The sequence below is a fragment of the Stegostoma tigrinum genome, chromosome 15 (genome assembly GCF_030684315.1).
Source record: "Stegostoma tigrinum isolate sSteTig4 chromosome 15, sSteTig4.hap1, whole genome shotgun sequence".
Classification (NCBI taxonomy): Eukaryota; Metazoa; Chordata; class Chondrichthyes; order Orectolobiformes; family Stegostomatidae; genus Stegostoma; species Stegostoma tigrinum.
Window position 1 is genome coordinate 23,214,472 of NC_081368.1, and position 22,057 is coordinate 23,236,528.

The 22,057-nt window shown below is 39.6% G+C and overlaps 2 non-coding genes across 2 annotated transcripts; one reads left to right on the forward strand and one right to left on the reverse strand.

The window, feature by feature from the left end:
- Positions 1-8,328: 8,328 nt before the first annotated feature.
- trnap-ugg (transfer RNA proline (anticodon UGG)) lies at positions 8,329-8,400 on the reverse strand. Its single transcript has one exon. It is a non-coding gene; the product is annotated as a tRNA-Pro (tRNA).
- Positions 8,401-9,204: 804 nt separating this feature from the next.
- trnap-agg (transfer RNA proline (anticodon AGG)) lies at positions 9,205-9,276 on the forward strand. The gene has a single exon. It is a non-coding gene; the product is annotated as a tRNA-Pro (tRNA).
- The last annotated feature ends 12,781 nt before the right edge of the window (positions 9,277-22,057 follow it).

Consider the following 22,057-nt stretch of genomic DNA (forward strand, 5'->3'; position numbering starts at 1 on the left):
AATCTCCTTCAGACACACAGAAAGCCCATATGCCACAAGTTCAAAATCAAAAGTCCAAACTCAAAAATAAGTTATATTTACATATAAGTCACAGAGTGTACACCACAAGGGGCGGAGATGTTGTTTAGCAGTAATTAGGATTGTTTATCCTGTTGAAAAATTCACAAATTGCTCATGTGTGGAGTGGAAAATATTACAATTACACACAATTCCATGGATTTCCCATCCAATTCCATTGGAAATGGTATGGTGCAGTTTAGCATACAGAAGGGCTAGACAAACCTAACACAACTTCCCAATTTTCAAAATTACCTGCATGTATGCAAATGCCAGAAGTTGCTGTTTGAATTATTCAGCAATAACTATAAGCAATGACCATTTCAGTGCTATTCTTACCACAAAATCTGGGTCTTTATGCTGTGAAGGCAAAACCTCTGTAATTTGCCCATGCATTAGAAGTTCCTATCAATACATTGATGAATTTGTAACAAATAAAAACAATATGTTGAACAATCCCTTAGTTAAAATGCAGTTGGAGTATTATGTTCTATTTTAGACACTTAATTATAAGGAAGACGTAAAACCCTTGAAAACATGCTGTGCAGGTGCACTAGGATCTTAGCATGAGCAAGTGGTTATGATGACAAGTGATGATAAATTAGAGCTATTTTCATGAGAACCCTGAAAGATAAAGGGTAAGTTGAGGAGTCTTCGGGTTTTGTCATTTTATAGTGAATGATTTTTTTCCAATAAAAGTTAACTACATAATCAAAGAAATGTACAGCATTGAAACATGCCGTTCGGTCCAACTCGTCCATGCCGACCAGATATCCTAATTAACCTAGTTCCATTTGCCAGCATTTGACCCATATCCCTCTAACCGCTTCTATTCATTTACCCATCTAGATGCCTTTTAAATGCTGTAATTGTACCTGCCTCTACCACTTCCTCTGACAGCTCATTCCATACACGCACACCACCCTCTGCGTGAAAAAGCTATCCTTTAGGTCCCTTTTAGATTTTTCCCCTCTCACCTTAAACCTATGGTCTCTAGTTTTGGATTCCCCTACCCTGGGAAAAGACCTTTTCTATTCACCCTATCCATGTCCGTCATGATTTTATCAACCTCTATAAGGTCACCCCTCAGCCTCTGATGCTCCATAGTAACAAGAGTCCACAAAGTCAATAAAGACAAAATAAAGGGAAGTTAGAAAAATATTCTTTATATAGACAATGGCTAGCATTTTAAATTTTCTATTCCAAATTACTAGTTAGGGCAAGTCATTACATTCTTTCAAGATAGAATTATAGGATACTGTAAAATAGAGTAATGTCAAAGGTTATGGAGATCAAGTTTGAGAAGCATGACACCAGGTCGTTTAAGTGGAGAGAGGTATTGACACAGACTTGATGGCTTCAAGACCTGTTTATATGTTCATAGATTCAAACACACTGCAGTGCAATATTGAATGGGTGCTATACTGTCAGAACTGTCATCCTTGAGATGAAACATAAACTTCCTTCTGTCCTCTGAGGGGATGTAAAAGTCTTCAGAGCACTATTTAGAATTCTTCCTTGGGTCTTGGCCAATGTTCATCTTTTAATGAGCATCACAGAAACGTTATCTGGTAGTTATTATCCTGATGTGTATGAAAGCACATCATGGCTACCACATATCCTGCATTGCAACAGTGACTGCATTCCAAAAGGACATCACAGTGTTTTGGGACATTTTGTGGCCTTGAAAGGTGCTATATGAATACAAGCTTTTCTTTCTGTAATAGTCAATGATTAATTGAAACAAGAATCTCTATGTAAGTCTGGTAACTGAACCAAATGTTCGCACTTCATATGAATTTCATATTAAAATCATAAGATCGAATGCCATGATTTCATGAAACAGTCACAAGGGGAAGTACATCCTTTATTGCAATGAAGTAACTGTGGAAAGAAAGCTCAAACTAATGTATTGTAATGTACTGTATTAGAATAGATGTGAGGAAACGTAATAGGCCACACTAACAATTAGTTTGAATTGAAAGTCAATCAGGTCCTCCTGAGAGTTGGTAACTTTCTTTTGTATTTTATGGTTCTTTTAAATTTAAATTCTTTTAAATGTGGCAAAATTTTCCTCTACTATGGGACAAACGTGCATGGAAGAATCACTATCACAGTTGCTGATAATAGCAGTTGAATGGCTAGTGTGCTCACATGACTATTCTCTGCTATTTTAGCAGGTTAACATCATTGTTGCAACGTTGCACAGGGGAATATCATAAAACATGTAAAGTATTCCTGTACCATAATGGCTCTCATAAATAGCAAACCCCATGTGCTTTTAGGTTTTAAAGATAGAAAATGCTTGAAATGAAAAGGTTAATCATTTCCTAAAAGAGGAAGAGATGTTAATGTTTTGCTAACATCATCTAATAACACGTTAGGTCCCACATGTACACTAATGTCAGTGAGCTATGCCTCATCAATTCATATCTTTCAATTTCAACAGCATCTTTGTTTTGTCACAAAGTTTGTACCACATCAAGCCTGAGATGAGCCAATATTTTCTTAAATTAAACAGTAGGAAAACTGAAGCTATTGTCTTCACCTGAACCATAAATTCTATTTCCCGAGCTCATCTCTAACTTTGACAGAGTCTCAAGCTGTACCAAATATTTGCAATCTTGGCATCTCTTTGACCTTGAGCTGAGATTTTGATCCCATCCCCTCTCTGTATTAACTCCTGTCTCTGTCCTTGCCTCAGCCCAGCAGCCTCTAAAACATTTATCAATGCTATTCTTACCTCCGTACTCAACTATTCAAATGTTCACTTGGCCATCTATCCCTCTTTCACCCTCCATTAGTATGAAAATAGATCATCCAAAATTGTGTTCTTCCAACTCTAGATTTTAATGCATTCCCATTTTCTTCTTCCTACTGTGATTTAGCTGTTTAGACTGTAAGGTTTGAATTCCCTACCCATTCTTTTCATTCCTTCATCTCACCTCCTTTAAGGTTTTTCTTAGAACCTATTATTTGACTAAACTTTTGAAAATTTGTCCTAATATCTCCTTCTTTGATCAAATGTCAATTTGTCTGATTATAGTCCTGTGAATGCTCTTGGATATTTCACTACATTAAATGTGTTATTTAAATGCAGTTGTTGAATATCCATCAGGAGTTATTTGAGATAATGGGAACTGCAGATGCTGGAGAATTCCAAGATAATAAAATGTGAGGCTGGATGAACACAGCAGGCCAAGCAGCATCTCAGGAGCACAAAAGCTGACGTTTCGGGCCTAGACCCTTCATCAGAGACCTCTCTGATGAAGGGTCTAGGCCCGAAACGTCAGCTTTTGTGCCCCTAGGAGTTATTTGAAATTTGTTTTGATAACATTGAGTTACCTTTATCCAAAATAAGATGATTGAAAACTAAAAATAGTTTATTTAGAATATTTAAATAGTCTACCCTCTATTCATATAACTCACTGTGCACCTCATCTGCCTTCCTCTTGACAAAGAAAGATGATATAATGAATCATTTTGTTCTTGTGAATATAGAATTCATTGTGGATTTGAGATGGGTGTGTCATGGAAAGACCAGCATTTATTGCTTTTTCCTAATTGTCTGAAAGAAAGTGAGGGGGATCCATCTTCTTGAACTGTTGTGGTCCTTCCAATGCAGGTACACCCAGAATGTGGTTGATAAGTGAATGTCAGGATTTTAGTCCAGCAATAGTGAAGGAAAACTGATATAGTTAGGCTGGTGAGGGGCTCAGGTGGGATCTCTGAAGCGATGGAGTTCCCATGTATTTGCTACCTTTGTTGTTCTGGATGGTAGACATCATGGATTTGGAAAGCGCTGACAAAGGAACCTTGATGAATTTCTGCAGTGCATTTTGCAGAAGTTATATACTGCTGCCACTGTGTATCTATAAAAGTGAATGTTCATTTTGATGGATGGGGTGCCAATAAGTGGGGTGCTGGATTGTCCTGAATGATGACGTGTTTTGTTGAATATGTGCCACCCTCATCTGGGCAAGTAGAGAATGCTCTGTCATTTTCCTGACTTGTACTTTGTAGATGATAGACAGGCTTTCTGGACATAGGCATTATGTAGAGTATTGACTTCCTTATTTGAGGAAGGATGTGAATGTTGTGAAGCAGTTCAGAGGTCCACTAAACTAATATCTCAAATGGCTGAGTTGTCTTATGAGGGACAATTTAGACAGGTTAGGTTTGTATCCACAGGAGATTAGAAATGTAAGAGGCAACTTGATTAAAGATCCTGAGGATTTTCACAGGGTGCATGTAGAATGGATGTTTTCTGTGAGAATCTAGAACCAGGGGTCATAGTTTCAAAATAAGGAGACACCTGTTGAAGAAGAGACAAGGATTTTTTTTCCCTTCCAAGAGCATTGTGAGTCTTTGGAACTTTCTTCCTGAAAATGTGAAAACAAAGGGGTGGATAATTCCTGATAAGCAAAAGGTGTTGTGAAAGTTCTTTGAAGGTAGGTGGGAATGTGGAGTAATCATATCAGCCTTGATCTTATTGAATGGCAGAGGGAGGAGCCAAGTGGCCTATTCTTGTTCCTTATTTGTATGTTTATATGACCTGTAGAGGTTATATTCTCAATGAAATCTACTTTAATCTTCATGTTTAGGGCATGCAATTCTATCTGGTCTGAAATAGTCACCTCCAGTAATCCAAAATATCCAACAAAAACAGAAAGTCTCATGAATCCTAGTTTCAGGGAAAGGAGTTAAGATCAATGCAACAAGAATGTGAAGGTGTGGATAATTTTAGGACAAAAATTCTATTTCGATTGTAGGAAATAAAACATGTACAGTCACTCCCACTGCTGTTCAGTAATTTTTAAATCTGCAAGTGCTGCATCCTTGATACTCTCATTTTGCTATAAATCTGATGGAACTTTTGGTCCATCGAAATCCCTAACAAGCCATGTGTGACTGTGATTTCAGTGTAAATCTGGCTTTTACTGCATCTGGATTTTATCTGAGCTATTGGCCTTTAAACACCTATTAGGTTTTGCTAGGTCTCTGAGTGGGCATTTTTAAGACTTAATGTAACATTAATTCATACAGACAAAAGGCCTCGGGTTTTAAAGGTCACTATGTTTCTTAACATCCTGTTCAATCCTAATTCAATCTGTGGTGCAGAAGGGAAAATGGATTGGTCAGAACAGAAATCTCTTCTATAGGGTGCAATTTAATTCTGGAAGCAATTTTCCAGATTTTAGGATAGCCACTTTTGTTTTCTGCACTTATTGTTTAATATAGATATTGAACTGCTGTTTTAAAATTCCCTCCTATTTTCAGGGATTCTAATTAAGCATATCGCATGAGAAATACAGCGCCCTCTAGACGTAGCACACTGTCAAAGTATTAAACATTACTGACTGTATCCGAAAATTACCTTTGAGGTTTGAATGGGAACAAAGGTACATAATAATCATTAAATTCGTAATAATTCGAATGGCTAACAGAGCGCAGAAAGAGAAATTGAGTGACAATGATTTCTGCAAAATAGATGCAGAATATATTTGGGTTGGTAGTTGATGAAATAATTAGGCAAATTTTGAAGAGGTGTCTGTTAAAAATTGGAATAATTTGCCCAGGAATTCTAGAAAATAAAAATAAAGGCCCTGCTTCTCACATTTTTTGTTACCCTTCTGGTTAGTAACCCACTGACCTACTTCAAAACTGCTGCCCATACGCTAACCGTACCAAGTTCCTGTTACCCACCACCCTTGTCGTTTGGAGGGAGAAGAGACACAAAATAACTTGGAGGAGAGGACCGATGTACAGAGGAGTACACCTGGAAAGATTTGCAGCGGTAGGAAGGCATTTTTGCCGGTTTTGACAGAAATAAGCAAATCTATGTGAAAGGCCAAAGACATGGGCCAATATGCCATAACGTGTATTGTTTTGATCAGATTATATCCAGAATAATGTGCGTATTTTTGGTCAATGAAATGCAAGACAAATAGTTAAACTTTTGTATCTTCGAACTGATTGCCAGTGTCAGAAGATTGATTCTGTGATTGAAAAATCTTGGACTTTTAACACTGAAATGACGTGACTGATTAGTGACCTCACTGATATAGAAAAAAAATTCGTTTCTTTAAAGTAATGGAAACTAGGCAGATGGTAAGAAAAAAACAGAATGAAGAAATTAAGTGACTAAAAGCACAACTGAAGAGAGTTTGAAAATGGGAAGCAAATTTGAGGGAAATTAAAAAGAGAAAATAGGATTAAATTCAAAAAATTACTTCAATTTAAACAGTAGGCTCAGAGTTTACAGCTTTAAACTTATCATACTTGACCTTGAGCTGAGCTTCTGACCCTTCACCTTAACACAAACACCACCTGCTTGCACCTCTGTAATAGAATACTTTAAGGTATTACAGAGAACGTTACATTGTAATACAATGTTTGTGCCTTGGCTAAGCATATCTACACTTGAAATCCCTACTCATTTTTTGTTACCCTTCTGGTTGGTAACCCATTGACGTACTTCAAAACTGCTGCCCACACTAACTCACACCAAGTTCCGGTTACCCAGCACCCCTGTATTCGCTCATCTACACTGGTTTCGAGTCCGAATGCTCCCCATATTCTCACCCCTTTCCATAGTCTCACCCTTCCCTGTTTCTGTAACATCCTCTAACTCTCCAAGTTTCACCCTATTTATCTCTTACTTTTGTTGTCACATTGGTGCGATAGCTGCGCTTTCAGCTGTGAAACTCCTTAACTGAGATTTCCTCTCTGCTTCTCCATTTCGCTCGCCCCTTTGACGTATCCTAAAATAACACCCTTTATTCACATTATAGGGAACACTTCAATTTTTTTCTCCTTTGGATTGATGTCCATTTATACCCGTTATCTTCCTGTAATGCACTTTAGATTTAATTTTCTACGTTAAAGACATTATATTAAAACTACTGTTAGATGTTTCAAGGCCGATGTATACATTTGGGGCGACACCTGTGCTGCGTCTGATATAGATGATTGAGTTGTGAGTGATAAATACTGTGACAGAGTTAATGAGAATCAACGAAAGATAACACTTTTATGAAGGACCAGACATTTTTATGATAAACTCAGATTCCCAAAGCTCATTTTTTTTTGTTCAAAGATAAAATCACTTCACATTCCTCCAAAACGTGAAACGTAACTGAGGGGCTCATGCCCGAGCTTCGTCCGAACCCGAAACGTCAGCTTTTCCTACTCTTACTAATGCTGCCGGGCCTGTTGTGTTCCTCCAACTCCACGCTGCATTATCGCTGCTCTTATAGGGAGTTTTCCCACCTTTGCAGTAATTTGCCGGTTCGGCACACTTTATATTGCAGAGTAGGTGAAAACTTTCACATTAACTTTGAGTTGCACACATCCGTAATTCAGGTGCCAGTGGTGTAAACACCCCCAAAGATTTTATTCATTTTGGAAAAATAAACCAATTGTACAGGCGGATATAGATGCAAAGTTAATTTCCTTTTTAAACGTGCTACTTTGTCTAAGTTGTTTCAATAATTAGTCGATTAACTACGAAGTGCAGTAAAGCTGCTGCTACACGTCACAGGGGAAAAATGTCACGATAAAAATGCAACATATGCCATGTCTGATTAAAGATGGCCACCTTGAATAAAAGCAACGATTCCTCAAGGCATATGCTGCCTGGGTTCCTGACTGCACCCAGCATTTTATCCTTTTAAAAGAGCGTACAGCGTCTTAAACGTGCATCTTGAGACATGCAGAAAAAAAACACATTTAAAATGCATTGGACCAAAAAAAAGGCGAGTCGGTTGCATTAAAATCCATGGATTAGCAACATAAACCAGCATTGAATATTAAACAAATTAACAAAGGGTTTGTAAAAAAAAGGGCGTGTGGCAGGCGCTGTCGCAAAAAAGTATAGCGTCGGTCTTTGTTGTGCAAATTCCCTATCGTTTTGCTCAGCAACAATAGAACACCGTTACGTACGGTTTTATCACAATGTGTTAAATTCGGAATTAACAGTAAAGATAATCATAGAATTAGAGAATTATTATAACAACGAAGGAGCCCTATAGCGGCACAGAAGCTAACATTCCGGGCCAGTCATTATAATTTTTAATAAGATAATCAAGCCCGGAGCAAAAGCAATGTAGAGCTGAGAGTAGAATTGCTGGAACGTGTTGTTCAATGGTACGATTCGCTTGGGGCGGCCAGGATTGAAATCGCAAGCGAGATCTGCTTTTTCTTTTTCAGAAGGTTACCAAAATAATGTTCTTTAAATGAAAAATGAACGTTTACCTTGTTAACAAAACGGGGCTCGTCCGGGATTTGAACCCGGGACCTCTCGGACCCAAACCGAGAATCATGCCCCTAGACCAACGAGCCAGCCGTGAAGTTAAGGCACTAGTATTACTAAAGTTAGTGGTACTGAAATAATAGGAGCGGATAATTCATTTTGGGAGGAGCGGATCGATGTGGTCGGTGAGGCGGAAATAGAAGTTTTGCTCATCTTCAAAGCGGGACACTTCTTTCGGGGTTGGGAGGGGAGGTCAGAGTGGCAGGGTTTTTTTTATAAACTGCAGCAAATTTTTAACCGTGAGCTCCCTTCTTGATGGACATTCACAGTGTTATTTGGTAAAAAAACGGACGTATCTTGTACAGCCCTGTCAGTCCCATAGTCTGGTAATGAGGCGCTGTAGTTTCTATACGGAAGAACCAATTAAAACTTGCAGCAGCATCCGTTTTTCTCGGACAAAACATTACTGCTGTACCTGTTCTGCTTATATCAACAAGGCTGTGTTTCAGAGAGTGGAGGGTTATTGCAGTGATGATGAATCCTGCTCACCATCTCCAGCATAATCCACCAATTCAAGGCAATTCGCTAAAGTGGAAAAAAGTCACAATCCTAATGGAGCTTTTTATTTAAAAGGATGGGTTAACTCAGACACATGGGAAAATAACTGTGTTCTTTAATGGGACAGCCTTTCTTGATCACATTTAATGGAGTTAATTCAGAGTTCTTTACAGGAGGAAAGCATTCTGTTTTCCTATTTGGGGATGTTAATTTATCCTTTTGAGAGGATAAGAATTAATTCTTTAAATTTATAAAACCCAGAACCAATCATGGTGACTTCAGGATAGCACAATAATACTAAAATAGATATATTTAGACATTTGTTTTGTCGTGTTGGCTCGTTGGTCTAGGGGTATGATTCTCGCTTAGGGTGCGAGAGGTCCCGGGTTCAAATCCCGGACGAGCCCTGATTTTATTTCAGCCCAAGTCTTTTCAGTCTTTTCATGGGAAAAAAGGAGGAGGAGAGGGGAGCTAATTGAGGTATACAAGATAATGAGAGGTATAGTTAGAGTTGATAGCCAGAGATTATTTCCCAGGGCAGAAATGGCTAGCACGACGGGTCATAGTTTTAAGTTGGTTGGTGGGAAGTATAGAGGGGATGTCAGAGGCGGGTTCTTTACACAGAGAGTTGTGAGAGCATGGAATGCGTTGCCAGCAGCAGTTGTGGAAGCAAGGTCATTGCGGTCATTTAAGAGACTGCTGGACATGCATATGGTCACAGAAATTTGAGGGTGCATACATGAGGATCAATGGTCGGCACAACATTGTGGGCTGAAGGGCCTGTTCTGTGCTGTACTGTTCTATGTTCTATGTTCAAAGAGGTATTTGGAAGTTGCAGAAAGAATTCAGAAGCCTGTTACAAAACTGTGCCAAGTATTACAGCTTTAAATATACTCACTTTTATTCAGTATAAAAGTAAGAATAGCATGCTAGTCTTTTTTAAATTACCAGTTAGGCCACAATTCATACATTACGACCCTTCCTTTCTTCACTCGAGGATGTGGGCAAAATGTGACCATCACACTTTAGGGAGGAAGTGATCACCAAGAAAAAAGGTTGCTGAAGGGATTTGCTGGAATAGTTCCATGGAAGTGGGATCACAGTAACATTGGCTGGATTTTAGTAGCCCACAGAGGACAGGCTGGGAGACTGGCAAAATCGCACTGAAAACTGAGGTAACAAGGTGTGGAGCTGGATGAACACAGCAGGCCAAGCAGCATCTTTGGAGCAGGAATGCTGACGTTTTGGGCCTCGACCATCCATCAGAAAATTTCCAGAGTTCAACTGTGAAAAAGGGTCTAGACCCAAAACATCAGCTTTCCTGCTCCTCTGATGTTGCTTGGACTGCTGTGTTCATCCAGCTCTACACCTTGTCATCTCAGAGTTCAACTGGATCACTTTAGTGGCCAAGTCAATGCTCCATCCCCACTTCCCCTGGCATTTTAAAAGCATCTGAGTGGGAGAAACTATTACCCACCCCAGTGAGTTTCAGTGTGGGGACTGCCTATCATGCACCCTTTGACCCACCAAAAGACCCCCTGACAGGAAAGGCCACACCCACACATTCACTATATGTCAGTGAATCTATCTATCTCAACAAGGGCTCTTGTGATGCAGTCATACACAATGATAGCATCCCTAGCTTTGGGCCAGGTGGGCCAGGTTCAAGCCTCATTTGCTCCAGAGATCTCTGAACACATTCATTAGAAAATGTTTATACTTTTAAAGTGTGGTGCCCAAGGCCCCCTCGTTATGATCTAACCAGGACTTTGTATTGTCGAATTGTACTACTGATCTCTTGAATTGTATTTCTCTAGGAATAAGAGCCAGCATTCTGTCAGCTTTTTTGATCATTTTCTGTACCTGTTTGCAACATTTCAATTAACAATGTGCTTTGATTCACAAGTCATTTTGGATTTTCAGTTCCAGACTTCTTTCCCTGGTCTATTGTCTTGCGTTCCATGAGACAACCTCCCATTTGTCCATTCATTGAATCCGTCAATAGCTCTGTGTAATTTCATGTCTCAAAGAGATGACACATGTACAACAGACCAGACCAAATGATGTCCTTCTGTGCTGTAAGATTCTATAATTCTCTAATCATCCCTTCATCTAAAAAAAAGAAGGTCCACAGAGTTTGAAACACCAGGTCACAAAATCTTGTATGACAGAACAATGTCTGAGCCTCGATAATGTTATGAAACATGGCCATGCTTTTGGGCGTGTTCTATTAAGAAAGAAAAGATAATGATTATACAGCACCTTTCATGAGCTTAGGACATCCCAATTAACTTCACAGACAATTCAACATATGTGATGAATCAATGCAACCAAATTCAAAACAACGAAGTCTACAGCAGGAGTAAGAAATTTTCACTATTTGAAAAAGTCCTACTTAGAACTATTATTTGGTCACTGCTAAGACGTTTCATAAACAAGCATTCATTTTCGATGGTCTCCAGTCTGATTTTCTATTCTATTCCAACTATGTATATCCTATAATCTTTCTAAGTCGATCCAAAATATTGTCGGATTTCAGTGATGAGAATACCCTATGGAGAGATTTATACAGAGCCATGTTCAGTGAGCTAACCAGAAACATGTGCCTTGAATTCTTAGATGGTGCTGCTGAGTTTCAAAACAGTGAGTAGGGCTTAGGCTCATTCTGTAGGTTTGATTTACATTCTCTATCCTATCAGTTTGGCTCACCTAGTCTCTCGATTTGTGACTATTGTGAACATTTTTGCACCATGAGCATATATGCAGATTGTGACTCTTCTATCAGCCTTCATAGTTAAAGAGCTAAAGAGTTGGTTTATTGCCATTCCCAAAGTAGATGCTGAAAAAGCCTTGCCTTGAAATTGCACAGGGATTCCATCATGGTTGTGACCATAACAGCCTACTGGATCCTCACCAAGACCTCACAAAAAGGGGAGCCTTTCTCTGTCCACAGCCAAAATCCTCACTAACATAATTTCCAGCAGGAGGAATGGTGAAGTAATAAAATGGGAATTTGATGTGCCTTTCCCCTCCTTAGCCAAAGAAGGGGGTTTATTATGTGTAGCTAAGATTGGGTCATTAATGTTTGGAAAGAAAGCAAACTGGGATATTTGCATATGTTTAGCTTGTCACTGCAGTGAATGTGCTGTGAGGCACCAGGGAATTATATGAGAATCTGAGTCTTTGTTTTAGAAATCTCTTTCTGATCTGGATTGTATCATGATGACAATAGTTTTTACATACACTAGGATTTGTTTAGTTTGAATCCTGGCAGATTAGTGACCAAGAGAAACTTCAAAATAATGACTGTCAACAAATCAGATTTCTTTATTGTTTTTGTAGCAGCATCCTGGACCCATGAAAGCTTGCAAGAAAATCAGCTGGAAACATTTCACTTTCTAGCTCCTCTCAACTTCCAACCTCCCATCACAAACATCTTTAACTTTTTCTTCAATATTACTTCTGGTCACTATTTCAGTGGATAACTTCCCTGTCCCTTGCAAGTTCAATATGTGGTTCCACACAGTATTTCATCTCCCTGCACTTTTATGTCCTGAAATAAAACACACTTCTTGAAGTCACTCATTCTAGGTATCTCAAAATCATGGCTCGCCTACCTTGCTCAGTTTTCCAATCTGTTTGAAACACAGTCATTCAAAACGAACATAGTAAAGGGATAGACAGTTTTGCCTCACAAGCCAGTTTCATCACCAGTTCAATCATGGCCCATCTACATCCTACCCCATCTTGGTTATTTATCCTTTAATAGCTGTCTGTAACTAAACCCTCAAGATCACTGTCATCTAATCACTTACTTGTGCTTTTATTTTTCTCGCTCCTATTTTTTTAAGCCCAATATTGGTGAAGGTCTGCCCAGAGATGTCACCCATTCCATAAGACCAGAAGACCATAAGACATAGGAGTGGAAGTAAGGCCATTTGGCCCATCGAGTCCACTCTGCCATTTAAATCATGCCTGATGGGCATTTCAACTCCACTTCCCTGCACTCTCCCCGTTGCCCTTGATTCCGTGTGAGATCAAGAATTTGTCAATCTCTGCCTTGAAGGCATCCAACGTCCCGGCCTCCACTGCACTTCATGGCAACGAATTCCACAAGCCCACTGCTCTCTGGCTGAAGAAATGTCGTCTCATTTCAGTTTTAAATTTACCCCCTCTAACTTTAAGGCTGTGCCAAAGGGTCCTAGTCTCCCCGCCTAACGGAAACAACTTCTCAGCATCCATCCCTTCTAAGCCATACCTTATCTTGTAAGTTTCTATTTGATCTCCCCTCAACCTTCTAAGCTCTGATGAATACAAACCCAGGATCCTTAGCCGTTCATCATGTGTTAAACCTACCATTCCAGGGATCATCCATGTGAATCTCCGCTGGACACGGTCCAGGGCTAGTATGTCCTTCCTGACGTGTGGGGCCCAAAGTTGGACACAGTATTCTAAATGGGGACTAACTAGAGCTTTATAAAGTCTCAGAAGCACATCGCTGCTTTTATATTCCAACCCTCTTGAGATAAACGACAACATTACATTCGCTTTCTTAATCACACACTCTACCTGCAAGTTAACTTTTGGAGAATCCTGGACCAACACTCCCAGATCCCTTTGTACTTCTGCTTTACGAATTTTCTCACCATTTAGAAAATAGTCCATGCCTGTATTCTTTTTTCCAAAGTGCAAAACCTCACATTTGCTCACGTTGAATTTCATCAGCCATTTCCTGGACCACACTCCTGAACTGTCTAAATCTTTCTGCAGCTTCCCCACCTCCTCAGTACTACCTGCCTGTCCACCTATCTTCGTATCATCGGCAAACTTTGCCAGAATGCCCCCAGTCCCTTCATCCAGATCGTTAATATATAAGTTGAACAGCTGCAGCCCCAACACTGAACCCTGTGGGACACCACTCGTCACCGGTTGCCAATCTGAAAAAGAGCCTTTCATCCCAACTCTCAGCCTTCTGTCAGACAGCCAATCCTCAATCCAAGCCAGTAGCTCACCTCGAACACCATGGGCCCTCACCTTGCTCAGCAGCCTCCCGTGAGGCACCGTATCAAAGGCCTTTTGGAAGTCTAGATATATAACATCTACTGGATTTCCCTGGTCTAACATACTTGTTACCTCTTCAAAGAATTCTAACAGGTTTGTCAGGCACGACCTCCCCTTACTAAATCCATGCTGACTTGTTCTAAGCTGACCCTGCACTTCCAGGAATTTAGAAATCTCATCCTTGACAATAGATTCTAGAATTTTACCAACAACAGAGTTTAAGCTAATCAGCCTACAATTTTCCATCTTTTGCCTTGATCCTTTCTTAAACAAGGGGGTTACAACAGCAATTTTCCAATAATCTGGGACTTTCCCTGACTCCAGTGACTTTTGAAAGATCACATCCAAAGCATCCGCTATTTCCTCAGCCACCTCCCTCAGAACTCTAGGATGTAGCCCATTAGGACCAGGAGATTTATCAATTTTTAGACCTTTTAGCTTTTCTAGCACTTTCTCTTTTGTAATGCCTACCAGACTCAACTCTTCCCCCGACACTCCCTAATTGTTAGCATACTACTCATGTCTTCCACTCTGAAGACTGACGCAAAGTACTTATTAAGTTCTTCAGCTATTTCCTTATCTCCCATCACTAGCCTTCCAGCATCAATTTGAAGTGGCCCAATATCTACTTTTGCCTTTTGTTTGTTTCTTATGTGTTGAAAGAAGCTTTTACTGTCATTTCTAATATTGCTAGCTAGCCTACCTTCATATTTGATCCTCTCCTTCCTTATTGCGCTCTTTGTTATCCTCTGTTTGTTTTTGTAGCCTTCCGAATCTTCTGATTTCCCAGTGCTCTTGGCCACTTTATAGGCTGTCTCTTTTTCTTTGATACATTTCCTGACTTCCTTTGTAAGCCATGGCTGTCTAATCCCACCCGGATAATCTTTCTTTTCTTTGGGATGAACCTCTGTACTGTGCCCCCAATTACACCTAGAAACTCCTGCCATTGTTGGTCTGCAGTCTTCCCCACTAGGCTCTGCTTCCCGTTGATTTTCATCAATTCCTCGATAATGCCCCTGTAATTACCTTTATTTAACTGTAACACCGTTACATCCGATTTTGCCTTCTCTCTTTCAAACTGCAGACTGAATTCTACCATATTATGATCGCTGCCTCCTAAGTGTTCCCTTACTTTAAGGTCTTTTATAAAGTCAGGCTCATTACATAGCACTAAGTCCAGAATAGCCTGCTCCCTTGTGAGCTCCATCACAAGCTGTTCCAAAAAGCCATCCTGCATACATTCCATGAATTCCCTTTCTTTGGATCGACCGGCAACATTATTCACCCAGTCCACCTGCATATTGAAGTCCCCATTAGTTATTCATTAGTTATGTCAATTTTAAAAAAAAGCAATTTCTGTGGAAACCTACAGAACATCTGAATAATTGAAGAATCTATAGCTAGTCAGCAGTATGGAATGTAGAGCTATGAGTACATTCTTACATCATGCAGTATCACTCCTGCCCATTTCTGTGCACTCAGCATCTTTCTGGACTAGTTTACTTTCATCTAACAACATTGGTAATGAAGAGCTATATTTCAAATGCCAAAGTTGGAACATGGTCACTTTCACAGGAGAAACATTAATAGTCAGTTTGAGTATGATAGATTATAAACTCAGACTGATAATCAAGCACTTTTGGTTGCTTTTTATATGGAGCCCCAGAGGATTTCAGTATGCAACTGAAACCTGTCCCATGTAATATTGTAATCTCATTAAAGATCATTGGTGAGTCCAACTCCTCAGTATTTCGACAGTATCTGAACTCACTGCCAGTGAGGGTTATTAGTTTGATTGAAAATTGTTATTTTTACTTTTCTTCAGAGGATGTTTTATTGGAATGAAATGACATAAAATGGTCAGACTCAAGCCATTTGTAACAAACAAATGGGCTGCAAGATTGCAAGTGGGATCTGTGTTTTCAGCAACATTATAAATCTTTTTTAGAAAAACAGAAGCAAAAATATAACTGAGAAAGTGGAAATGCCAATGCTGGAGAATCTGAGATAACAAGGTGTAGAGCTGGATGAACACAGCAGACCAAGCAGCATCAGAGGAGCAGGAAAGCTGACGTTTTGGGCCTAGACCCTTCTTCAGAAATGGGTGAGGGGAAGGGGATTCTGAAATAAATAGGGAGAGGGGGGAGGCGGATAGAAGATGGATAAAGGAGAAGTTAGGGTGAGAGGAGATGGACAGGTCAAAGACGCGGGGTTAGAGCCAGTGAAGGTGAATGTAGGTGGGGAGTCAGGGAGGGGATAGGTTGGTCCACCTTGGCCTGCTGTGTTCATCCAGCTTCACACTGTGTTATCCCAAAAATATAGCTCATTGTTTTCATTTCCCTTCAACCTTCTCAACTTAAAGATCTGATATTCCTTTAGCTCTCGCATCTCTTTTAAGAATTTTGTTAAAACCTTGCACTTTGAAAAAGGCTTTAACTTATTTCACACAATATCATCTTCTCTGTGTCGATTGTGTATCAAACCCTGGTAAAGACCTTTGGAATGTATTGGTACATCAAAGGTGCTGTATAAATGAAAAATTTGATTTGACTTGATTTGATTTATTATTGTCACGTGTACCAAGACACAGTGAAACATATTGTTTTGTGTGCTATCCAGACAAATTATACTTACATAAGTACATTAACCAGGATAGATTGTTGGTGATATTTACTCCTAGAAACTTAAAGCTCTCGTCTGTCTCCATCTCAGCAGCATTGTGCTGACAGGGGCATGTCCTCCACTTTGATTCCTCAGGTTAATGGCCAAGCTCTTTCATTTTGCTGACATTTAGAGAGGGGAATAGTTGTCTTTACTGCATGCCACTAAGCTCTCTATCTCCTTTCCTGTACTTTGTCTCATCGCTGTTTGAGATCCGACTCCCTACGGTGGTATCATCGGCAAATTTGTAAATAGAGTTGGAGCTGATTTTGGCTACACAGTCGTGAGTATAGTAAGGGCTGAGTATGCAGCATTGCAGGGCACTGGTGATGAGGATTATTGTGGAGGATGGTTGGTATACAGTTGCAGATGCATGGTAGAAAAGCCAAGTGCTTGAACTCCTGGTTACAGAGCAAGCCATGTCAAATATGTCAGGTTAATAAAATATTTTACATGAAAGAGTATAAATTCCTTAACTCAGGTGTCTAGCATATGTCCAAAATGATATCAAAGGCTTAGGCTTAATTCTTATGATGCAATGGTAGTGCATGGGACTGTGCAAGTGCATAGAGGGCTGCTACATGCCTTTCCCAATGTCTCATGCAAAACATTGTCCTTCAAGATATATAATTCCTTATCTTAGTGCTTTGGCTAATTATGTTACCTTGTTTAAAAGAATTTCTACATGTTAAAGAATATTTTTCAGCATCAATCATTGCTGGAAAGATCACATATAAAATTACTCGGTTTTAACTGATTGATATTCTTTCCAACATCTTTCCCTAAATGCAATACTTTCAGGTCTATAGATACACAAGTACCATTGGGCATTAAGCAAGAGTAACTTTTGATCATGAGATTATTCAAAGGCATGAGGGTCAATCATGTCTTTGTTGAATGAGCTCAGACTTTTATTGATCAGCAAAGATCACTAGGTAACATGGAGGACCAGATCCCCTCTCTAAACACCCAAGAAGCTTGAATCAATGCAGCCCATTTGATTGGCAGCACACCCAAAACATTCACTCCCTCCACCTCCAATGCTCATTAGCAAAAGTGTGTACTATTTGCAAGATGCACTGCAGAAATGCACCAAGGTTTCTAAGATAGCACCTTCCAAACCAATTGCCAATTTCACCTTACAGTTTAAGGGCAGCTGATACATGGGAACATGACCACCTGATAGTTCCCCTCCAAGCCACTCAGCATCTAGACTTAGAAATAAGTCACTGTTCCTTTAATGTTGCTGGGTTAAAATATGAAAATCCTGGAATTCCCTTCTTAATAGCATTGAGGGTCTGTCTACACCATTTGAACAATAATGGTTCAAGAAGGCAGTTCGCCATCACCTTCTGAAAAGGAAAAGATATCGCTGATAACAATTGGCCAAGCCAGTGACGTGAACATCCTGTGAATGAATAAAATGAAATTCTCTTAGCATGGAATACTAAAATTCATTGTCATGTTCCCCACAGGTGAGATCACTGAACTAACCATAAAAGCCCTAAAGCTCAAGACTTCTAATTTTCTGTGTTTTAGTTATCTCATATACACTGAATCATACTTTACAATAGTATTGTAAGGCTACAACTGAAAGCCATGCTACCTACATTCACTGCAACTAAACAGCAGCTTAAATAAAAGCAAAATACTATGGCCACTGAAGATCTAAATTAGAAACAGAAAGTGCTGGGGAAACTCAGCAGGCCTGGCAGCATCTACAGAGAGAGAAGCAAAGTTTCATTTTGAGTCTTGTATGACTCTTCTGCGGAACTTATTGTACAATAGTTACAATTGATTGTCAACGAGATTTTAATTTGTACTTTGTTTCTGTCTTTTCAAAGAGGTTTTGAAGTGACTGAGGTTTTAGTTAGCTGTTAACTGGGAACAACTTGCTCTTTTCTTGCCTAGATGAAGCTATGTGAATTTCTGATGTAATTAAACACATGGGTCATTTTGATATCTGTTCCTTACTTAGGCCAAAAACCAATCTTAATAAGTCAGTCAGTCTTTGATGCATTGTGCTTTTAGCTGGCTCATGTATCATATTCCTCTTCATGTTACAGTTGTATAGGATTTTGGTTCAACCACATTTGGAATAGTGCGTACAGTTCTGGCCGCCACATTACCAAAAGGATGTGGACGCTTTGGCGAGGGTGCAGAGGAGGTTCACCAGGATGTTGCCTGGTATGGAGGGTGCTAGCTATGAAGAGAGGTTGAGTAGATTAAGATTATTTTCATTAGAAAGACGGAGGTTGAGGGGGGACCTGATTGAGATCTACAAAATCATAAAAGGTATAGACAGGGTAGATAGCAAGAAGCTTTTTCCCAGAGCGGGGACTCAATTACTAGGGGTCACGATTTCAAGGTGAGACGGGAAAATCTTAAGGGAGATATGTGTGGAAAGTTCTTTACGCAATGGGTGGTGCGTGCCTGTAATGCATTGCCAGCGGAGGTGGTAGAGGTGGGCACAATAGCGTCGTTTAAGATGTATCTAGACAGACACATGAATGGCAGGGAGCAGAGGGATACAGATCCTTGGAAAATAGGCAACAGTTTTAGATAGAGGAACTGGATCGATGCAGGCTCGGTGGGCCAAAGGGCCTGTTCCTGTGCTGTAATTTTCTTTGTTCTTATGTGTAACTTTGTTACATAGATAATTGGAATTCAGAACATAACTGATTTCCTGTCTGTTTTTATTAGAGTGAGGGACTGATACACCAGGTTGGGGAATCATCCTAAGATCAGTGATTAGGTCATACACCTATTTAGCAGAGTTAACCATTCTATTGAAAAGTATATTAAGAAACTATTGTCTTTCAACTCTGCAGTGTCACTGATTTAGTTAGTCTGACCAATGGGAAATAAAACCAAATAGACCAGGAAACCATCCTCAATCCTCATGGCATGCTGTGCAATTCCTTAATCTACAGCGAGCCCCTGACTCACAACAGCAGTTAACGAGGGAAAAAGGAATGAGCGTAGAAGGCATCAGATTTTCTTTGGGGCATAGGTAGTTGATGGATTTGAGACTCAGTCTTGTACAGTTTCTCTGCACTTCAAAATTAAATTTAAATGTCAAATAAAAATAAAATGCTGGAAATACTCAGGAGGTATGGCAAATTCCTCCGAGAGAGAAACAGAGTTAATGCTTCAGGTCGAGTTAATTTTTCGGCTGAACTGGAAAAGGTTAGAAGTGTAAAAAGCTTTAAACCAGTAGAGAGGTAGGAATACAGGAGCTGGAAGGAAAAAATTAAAGGGAAGCATTGTGATAGATTGAAAGGAGTGTGATCAAATGACAAAACTCACATCTGTTCTGATGAAGCCACATTAAAGCCTATCCCTGATAATATTTCATCTCTTTGCATATCTAACCTTAAAAATATACAAATACTCTTTTCCTCAAATACCCAAAGACTTGCAACACACGGGAGGAAAAAAGTCTCCTCACCTCTGTCTTAAATGAGTAATTCAAACAGTGACCACTAGTCCTAGATTCTCCACTAGATTCTCTACCATTAACTTTCTTAATTACTTGCTGTACCTGCATACGTATCTTTCATGATGATGCAGACAAACACTCAGCTCCTCAGAGCTGTGCAGCCTGTCACCATTTCAACAGTGTGGTTCCTTCTTATTCTCCCTGTCAAAAAGGACAATTTTACATTTTCCTGCATTACATTCTAGTTGCCACATTTTTGCGTACTCACTTGATCTGTTTATATCTTTTTGTAGCCTCGTTATGTTCTCTGCACAACTATTTCTACTCACATTGTGTCATTAGCAGCCATTCCATGTCACTTCACCCAAATTATTTTATTGTAAAGGTTTAAGGCATTGATTGCTGCAGCACTTCACTCATTACATATTGGCAAGCAGAAAATAACCAATTTATGGTCAATGTAAGCATCCTATTAGCAAGCCAGACTTCTATACACGCCATTACATTCACCATGTGTTTTACTTTTCACAATAACTTTTGAAGTAGCGCCTACCCAAATACTTTCTGAAAATTCAAATGCAGTACATCCACCAGTTTCTGTTTATTCACAGTGCATGTTACTTCCTCAAAGAAGTTGAATAACTTTATTAAACATGATTTTCCTTTCCACAAAGTCATGTTGACTCTGCCTTGAACTTTTCTAAGTGCCCATATATAATAATAAATTCTAACATTCTGTCTATGAAAGCGATTAAAGTAATTGGCTGGAGTTTCCCTTTCTGCCTATCTCGCTTTTTGAATAAAGGAGTTACATGTGCTATTAACTATTCTAATGGAATGTCCTCCAAATCTAGGGAAGCTTATAAAATTAAACCAATGCATCAACTATCTCAGAGTTAGTATTCCATATAATTTTTGTTCTGAATACGTGTGCCTCAGAGATCTTTTGGAAGTGAAAATCAATATTACAATCGACATGCGTTGAACTTTGGTGCAACTGTGCACACACAGCTTAGAGTAAAAACCAATAGAACTGTGGATGCTGTAAATCAGGAACAAAAACAGAAGTTGCTGGAAAAGCTCAGCAGGGCTGGCAGCATCTGTGAACAGAAACTCAGAGTTAACGTTCCGAGTCTTGTGACCCTTTCTCGTAACTAGACCCGAAATGTTAACTTTGATTTTTCTCTTCCCATGTGCTGCCAGACCTGCTGAGCTCTTCCAGCAACTTCTGTTTTTGTTCCAGCTTAAAGGAAACATTGTTCATAGCTATTTCTTTTGAGACCCATTGATGAAATACATCAGAATGCTGGAACTTGTCAGCCCACAGCTCCAACAATCGTTCAATGTCTCTTTTTGGTAGTTGCACTTCCTATGCTTACTGGGGATGCTGCTCTGGGAAGAAGAAAGGGCATTAGGAGTAATGGAAAAGGGAACCAGGGTATTGTGGATGAAATGTGAAGTGACTGAAAGGCATGTTTGATAATGGCATCATGCTTGAGGTGGTGGAAATGGCTGAGGATGATCCATTCAATATTGAACAAAGAAGCACAGAAGGTAAGGACAAGGGGAACCCTATCTGCTTCTACAAGACAGCTGAATGTATGAATGCAGAATTGTTGCAAATGGGAAAAAACATGATTAAGGATGTTGTTGACAATATTGGAGGAATACATTTGCTTAAGGAGAAAGAAAATCTCATCAGAATCATGGCTATGGAAGATTGAATCATCAAAACAAATGCAATGAAAACATAGAAACTGAGAAAATGGAACACAGTCCAAGTGCATTTCTATCTTTCTCAGAATTCTGAGGGTCCAAGTTTACATGAATGAGGAAAATATGCCTGATGGGGGAATGTAAAGTACAGCCCCTTGTTAAAACATCTCTCATCAGGCTTCTGCTTCTGCCACAGTGTTGAACCAGCTCTTATCAAAGCCTGAAATGGCATCCTGCACCACTGAGACAAAGGGCCTCCTCATTCTTTCTGAGCTGTCTGCTGACTTTGACAGGGTTCACAGCATCAA